The sequence below is a fragment of the Anomalospiza imberbis genome, chromosome 2 (genome assembly GCF_031753505.1).
Source record: "Anomalospiza imberbis isolate Cuckoo-Finch-1a 21T00152 chromosome 2, ASM3175350v1, whole genome shotgun sequence".
NCBI classification, from domain to species: Eukaryota; Metazoa; Chordata; class Aves; order Passeriformes; family Viduidae; genus Anomalospiza; species Anomalospiza imberbis.
Window position 1 is genome coordinate 17175683 of NC_089682.1, and position 7835 is coordinate 17183517.

The 7835-nt window shown below is 39.3% G+C and overlaps 1 long non-coding RNA gene across 1 annotated transcript; it reads right to left on the reverse strand.

Moving 5' to 3' along the window:
* Positions 1 to 426: 426 nt before the first annotated feature.
* Positions 427 to 6877, reverse strand: LOC137465750 (uncharacterized). Its single transcript, XR_010994817.1, has 3 exons — positions 6390 to 6877; positions 4280 to 4544; positions 427 to 580 (listed from the first exon to the last, which is right to left on the reverse strand). It is a non-coding gene; the product is annotated as an uncharacterized lncRNA (long non-coding RNA).
* Positions 6878 to 7835: the final 958 nt, after the last annotated feature.

The window sequence follows — 7835 nt, forward strand, 5'->3', positions numbered from 1 at the left end:
CCTATGAAATTTTTGCATGGTTTCTCACAACCATGGCTTGCAAACCTGCCACCAAGCAGCAGGTGAGCCCAAGTCATGAGCCCAAGTCGTCTCCAGGTCAGTTTTACCTCAATTTTGGATACATATACTGTGACTGAGCTCTGTAAAAGGGTGCATGAGGCAGCCCCTAAAGGGTTTTCCTTTCACTGGAGCTCATGTGCTGAGAACCTGGCAGAGACAGGTGAGCAGCCTGACAAAGCGAAAAGCTTGTCATGCCAAGAGAAAATATTTCAATTTGGCATTTCATAGCACGAGAATTTCATTAACCTGGCTTTCCCAAATTGCAAATACTTCTGAATTCCCTCACCAGATGGAAATTCTCTGTCTGATTGTTACCCAGAGGAGGAAATGCAGGCTCACCGTTCCCTCCACTCACCATTCCCTTGCTGGCTGTGGAGGTGTGCCAGTTCCCTCTGACCGCCTCTCTTCCAAGCCATCACAACGTGCTTGGTCTGCAAGAAGCATTTCCACAAACATCGTGCTCTTTTGCTCTCTCTTGCTTTGCAGTGAGGGAATGACCCATAACTTAGGCTGTCAGGTCCTACAGGGAGACAAAGCACTTGCTTTATGAACCAGGAGATAGCAAGGCAAGGAAACAGCAGGCGATGTAATGCCTGCCTTTCTCCAGGGCTTAATTCACCTAGCTTGCCGTGAAAACGCCTTTCCTTCATGAGGATAAACAAGAAATATTAATTACCCTGCTCACTCTTTGGTTTTTTTAAGACAATGAAGCCATTGCCGAGGAGGAAAATTTGTTTTGTTCCTTTTGTCTGAAAGAAACTGGGAATGTAAATTCTGGAGGTTTTAGTCCCACTTCTATATTGTTGGATGCTAAACTCCTGGCTGAAAATAAGAATGAAAATCAGAGCTGCTCTTGCCTTATGAATATGTAAAAAAATCCACTGGAGTATCTGAACCATATTCATGGCTTTCTGACGAATGGTGCAAGAGGAGCCCGAGTCCACTTTGCTGAACACTTCAACAAAGCATCTGGGAGATTTAAGTGCTCAGTCATTGCTCATCTCAACTTTGCTGTCATGGAAGAAAACATTACTTTTATAGCCAATCTTACTGCTATTGTCCCCATTTTACACAGAGGAAGCTGTGCCACATATGACCGAATAAAATATCAGTTTGCAACAGTAAGTTACCTAGGTAAGCACCAGTGCTATTTAATGGGTAGGAAGGACAGTAAGGATTTTCTTTTGTTCAGTGCAAATATTTTATCTCAACCGTCTGAATGCAGTTGTCAGTGTAAACAATTCCTCATTAAAATAAGCCCTGGTAGTCACATCAGAAGTTAATGGTTCTTGAAATGTGAAAATAAAGATAAGGGTACCTTCTCTCTATGATTTTAAGACAATTATTTTTTCAAAGAGGAAAGATTTTATCCAGGTTTGTGATTAAGGTCTGTATGTGGGTGAACATGAAAAATAGAAAGGTTTTGTCTCACTAAACAGCAAGCACCACCTGCAAAACCTTCACTTGGCACTCTAATTCTGGACACAGAAGGGATGAGAAAATCCACATCTTCATAGAAGACATGGTCTGTTATGTCAGCATAGTATCATATCCTCTACCCCCCCCCAAAAAAAAAAAAAAAGGACAATTACAATAAATTAATCTGCATATTGTGCAGATTAGAAATTATGTGACCATGTGACTGGCAGCTGGGGGAAGATTTATAGGGGAGCTGCAGGCAAAGTTTGTTTCCTTTTCCTTCAAATATTTTAGTGCTTACTGGGGAAAGCCTGAGGAGAGAGGCTGCACTTACTGCAGCCCTGGGTTCAGAGATCTCCTGAACCCAAGAATCATCCTGGCAGGTCAGATCAAATCCTATCCAGCCCAATCAGATCAAACCCTACCAACCCAATATTCTGCCTGGAAGGTTTGAAAAATTCAATTCTATTTAAGGATGGTATGCAAACTTCAGCACTTTCAGTGGTCCATTGCCTTGATACTGCCCCAGCACTGAAACCTCTTTTATTAAAATCATTAGAAGTATGATTAGGTGAGATGTGCTGTGATTTCTGAATTTCATTTGCCTTCCACCTTAAAGATCTTTAAAATCTGAGTCACTTTCTCTTGTCAGTCTCTCCCTCCAAGACCCCAGCCCTTTAAATCTCTTAGAGTAAAGCAGCAGCTTCACAACCTTAATTTTTGTAGTTGCTTTTGTCAGCATTTTGTCTAACTCCACTCCATTTCTCTTGAGATATGAAGGCCGGAATAACCCACAGAATTCAGTACAGGACTTGGTTATATATAGAAGCAAAATTATGTCCTTGATTTTATTCCTAGGTCCCCTCCTGGTGATGTTAAATATTTTATTGGCCATATTGGCTGCTGCTCTTTATTTAGTTATTTTTTGTCCTGTCAATGAATACTCCAAGATATCTTCTCTGTTAGGTAGTAGTTGAACATAAAGGAAGTAAGTTTCAGATTACTTTTGCATCACTTCATATTTCTCTGCCTTGAATATATCTGCCACCTTTCTGCCCACATCAGTTCTTTCTGAAGCTACTTGCCTTTGGTATGGCACTGGACCACCAGAAAAAGCTCAGTACCATCTGCAAACTTGGGGATTTTATTATGAAATAGCTTTAGCTTATGAAAATGCTTAATTAAACTGGTTCCAGCACTAATCCCAGCAATGGGACTAGAGATTACTGATTCATGTTTGTCCTGAAAAGTCTTACTTGTTGTTTCCAATTTTTAAATAGTTTTCAATGTGCAGACTGATAGCCTTAATACTTTTTTTCCTAGAAGTACCAAAGCAATTAAGACACGACAGTTACACAGAACAAATAATAAGATCAACAGGCACCTTAGGTACCTATTAAAGATAAGGTTTAGACATTTGAGAAACTTTCTGTCAGACACTTAGGAAATGGGAAGAGAATAATCTAAGTCAGATTTTCTGCACATTATTCAGTCTTGTGCTCTTTGTCCTGAAACACTGGATATTTGGTCTTGTAGACCATATCACCTTGGACTGGTTCACCAGTCTTTGCTTTCCTCTGTTCATTATGAGCTGTTGCAAAATTAATATTAAAATTGCCTGTTTAGCAATATTGAGGAACATAATATATGGGTTCTCAGATGATGTCTGAGAGCCAGTTATGGGCTATTGTTGCTGTAATTTTATTTTTGTTTTGTGTCTTAAAGATTGTTTTGCTTTTAGCCTTGATTTCTCTGTGGAAGACACAATCAAAGTGCTTGCAAACCAAACAAGCCTTAGTGATGAACAAAAATCACCAACTAAATACAAGGGTGATGGACAAGAGTATTTGTGGTGCCAAGCCACAAGAGCTGTTAATGTAGGCCTATTACCTATTACCATATGTAGCACCAGTTTAGTACCAAAGTGGGGAATGTGCCACGTGCTGACAATTTGAAAAGACCTCAAAATGGTTGTGCTCATTGATAGACTCACATGGATCATGGACTCCATCTAAAGGTTTGAGTTCTAACAGCTTACTCTATGTTTTATTCATGACCTAACTGTTGTTAGACCTCATGAGCAATAAGGGTTAAGCAGCTTTTTCTCTTTTGGGTCACAACAAACCGAAGGCTTTTTGTATTTTCTTTGTGACAATACAGGTTTTTTTTAAACCGGCTGCCACTTGCCAGAAGGACATAAGATAATACAGAACAGAGGAATGTCTCTGTTTCTTCCTGCACCTGATGGTACCTGCCTCCAAAAGGACACTTGCAGCTTTCCAGAATGCTTTGAGAACAACAAAGTTATTGTGATTCTCAAACACCCTGCATGGTTTCTCAGAAATTTGGTTCTATTTGCATCTATCATTTCAATGAAAAGTATGTGCTTTTTTCCTAGTCACTTCTTCCTGAGGCATCTGCCAGGACTAGACTTTGAAAATTCATTAGGATACTTAAAGGATTCATTTTAATCTCCCTAATACTACAGCTGATCTGGGGATTTACTTCTCTGTCATGTTCTAGCTTGACTATTAGTCTTCTATGCCAGGTGAATTAGAACAGCTTCTTTCTTTCCTATGATCTCTCTGTGCCAGTGTCCTGGCTTGTCAGTGTTCTCCCAGTCCATACGGCTGCAAGTGGAGCTACACAGAGCTCACCAGCCAGGTGTCGTGGGGACAAGTTTCCTTTCTCCTGTTCCATGAGATTTCTTTTTCATCCATTAAAGTTTCTCCTTAGGTATGTTTCTACTGTTTTTTTATGAAAAAGTGACTTTGTCCGGCCTTCCTTTCATGCAAATTACCTTTTAGAGGTGCCCTGTAAATCATGCCTTCAATGATCACGGCATATTCACTTTCCATAGCACAGTGCTTAGCTGTCCTTTGATATTTCAGACACTGGATGTAGTACAGACTTGGCATTATTATTTCTCCTGGTCTCTAAGTTCCACTCTATCCTCTTCTGATAGCTTTTGAAGCTCCTGCCCTCCCAGACTCTCTATATATTCATAAAGTGCACAATGCTGGCATTTCAGATTTAGGTAGTTTGGTTCAGTATTCAGATACCTTCTTGATGAAGACAAAAGAAGGAAAGAAAAAAAATGTATTCATATTTAAATTTCAATTAGGAACACTTAAAACCCCTAAAATTGATCTAGAAAGGGAGTAAATGGACAGGTCAGATAAGAAAAAGGTTGTTGGATCAAGGGTATCAGTTTCTTCTTCAGTAAAATTCAATCAAATTCAACACTATCCTGATAATCAGCCAGAAGACAAAACACTAGAAGTCTTACAGCTCAGTTAACCTAAATTGGCCTTTCTGTCTCAAAAAGTGGAAACTATTTTGTTTTATACTACCTGAACTCAAGATTTTACCATCCAGTGGGACAAATGCTATTCAGTTGCATATGAAGAGATTAGTTTCTATTTTCTAAAGGTTGTAGCTATGATTACCATGGTCTTTTGAATAATGAATAACATTCAGAACATACCAAAATATAAAAATACCTAGTCTTGTTCAAGTGGAAAATTAGAATGAGAGTTTTTGTAGGTTATTGCTGTCCCTATTTACTATTTACCTGATATTTAGATATCAGGTTATTTGAATGCTGATGGAGTAATTTCTGTCTTGATTGAAAAGTCACAATAAAGAAAATATAGAATATTTTTCATACAAATATGTGTTGTTTCATGCATCTTTATATATGTAATTATTAGCAATCACTGCTCTGCATGTGGTCAAGAAGAGTGGCTCTAGGAAAGTTGCTTTAGAGCCTGACAGTTAATACATTCATTCTTTTCAACTGACTACAATGATCACACCTTTCACATCATCACTGTTAAAAGGAAAACATAGAACCTGTTCTCCAGAGACTACCAAAGGTTGATTTGAGAGCTGATTAGATAAGGGAGAACTGCAAGGCAATGAAATAAATGGTGTGTAAGAACCTCATCCAGATACTGTGTGCCAGAGAACAAAAACATAAATCACTACAGTACAGCAGTGATTTATGTGGTAAAAGGTTTGAGAAACCGAAACAAAAGAAAGAGTGGTATCAAAAAGAGGAGCACGAAGGCAGACATACAAATCATTTTGGAAGCATTGGATGGACATAGATGGACATACATTATGTTCACAGATGGACATAATTAGTGGGGTAAGGACAGCATTTGAAATCAACTATGCAAGAATTTACACATAGGAAACCTGGGTTGTAAAATACCTGGTCAGCAAAGACCAATGAAGGTACATTGATGTGATGCAGAGGGCATCACATAAGGCATAAATGCTGTCATGAAAATAGCAATCCAGGACAATTATCTGTACAATAGACTTTTTATTGATGCCAAAATTGAGAACATCTTGACAACTTTCTCCCTGGCAGATGAGGAAATGGATATAAACATGCAAGTACAGGAGAACACATGAGAAGTAAAGCTCTAAATGAAAGGTTTTACTGTGGGACAGATCAGCAGGAGGTAGCTACACATCTGTCTTACTGGCTGTTATCTTGCTTGATTTTCATGCCCTTAGACTTTTTAATCTCTTTTTTTAAGGCTCTCTTATGGGAAAAACTGTACTGAAATATTGCAAAAGCATTTTAGAAGCCAGACATATGATGCATAGGTTCTTCCCCTGTTCTCAGGCTTAACTAGAACCTGATTTGCCAGGCAAGAGAAGATTTGTGCTTTTAAATTAACCCTTTGTAAATGCTGCCTGTATATGAATACCTATCTTGCATCCAATGTGCAAGTTAGCCTGAAAAAGGCAATAGTTGGGGTGTCAAGATTATTACCCAGCTGCCTGGAGTCTAAGGGGCAGTGAAGTAAGGCTGGACTAAGCTGGTGTAAGTAGGATAAGGATACAATATCTAGAATGACAATTTACAGTGAGATTTATGTTCCTTTACTCACTAAACAGATGTGCAAAGTTGTAAGGACATAAAGAACTCCAAACCTTGAATACACCATTTAATAGGATGAAAAACAATGGATGAGTTTGGTGACAAAAGCAGCACAGTCTGAATTCCTCTTTATGGAACATCAGGCACTCGTGCTCAGCAGCTGGGCTGAGACAATGATACACTCTTCTATTTGTCACAGTGGGGTTTGCAACTAATAGTGGCCTCTTCAAGATACAATCTGCGCTCACGTCTTACTTCTCATTCATAATACAGAACTTTTGAATTTCGACCACTGATTTAATTGCCCTGAAGACTAGTCAAAAACACCACTGGAGATCTTTTTCACTACCGAGAATCAAAAATAAGCTTTTTAGGATCCAAGGGGCACAAGTAAATATAAGTACAGTAACTCCCTTTCCTGCCAGCTCACTCAATGCTTTGCATATGTCTTGTCCCACCCCCATCATGGCACCCACTCCGTGCATTTCAGACACCAAATCCCCACACTGGGGTCCCCATTTCATCTTCATTTTTATGCTGCTATTCCTCTAATTTTATTCCTCTTTTCTTCAAATGGCTCTTTCTTTGTAGATTCCCTTTCCTATTTCTTCCTGGTCCTTCTGCTCATTCTCAGTTGTTTAAGTGGAATCCTTCTATCTCTCCTCATAATTTCTTCACTGTAACAGCTGGAATTCTCCTTGGAATGACCTTCACGGGCAGAATGATCCTTTTGCAAATAGGAAATGCATGTTACCTCTCTGAGCCAAACCCTCTGCCTCTGCTGTCTGAAATATCCTTTCATCTGAGGCTGAACTTGGACTGCATGCCAGCAAATTGACTTCTGCAGCTGGAACTCAGCAACAGAAAACCAGACACTGGCACCTGGTCAGTTTTTAGGCTTGCATTACAAAAGAAAGACCAGATTGCTTTTCTGATGAAAAGGAAATGTATAACAGCAACACTACGCACTTGAAAAATCACATTGAGAAACACCAAAGGTTACCTAGCTCTGTACAAATAAATTTGCTGTTCCAAACACTGAAAGAAAGCAATAGAGAACAACAAAAGATCAGCTTTCGATACAGATGAAGATGAAAACCTTGAGCATAGACTACTGAGAAAAAATAAGCAAAAGGATAAATTGTGAATCACGTGACCTGGTTTTAGCCTGAGCTGCTAGCTTTATCAGAGATATTTCAGCTTGTTTCTGTGGAAAGGATAAAACTGATAGACTTGTCTGCTGAGGTATTTATTTGTTGTGGTCCTGTTTGCTTAGTGGGCAGAGCCTATTTTCCCAGAAAAGCAACAAACAGGCAATGGGAGACAGTACTCTCGTGCTGCAGCTCAAGCACCCTTCTTGCCACTGCCTCAGAGTGAAAGCTTTCTTGCTCTTATTTTCCTTCAACCAGATTCCATCCATTTGGGTACCATCCCATGAAGCTACTCTCCTTCCCCA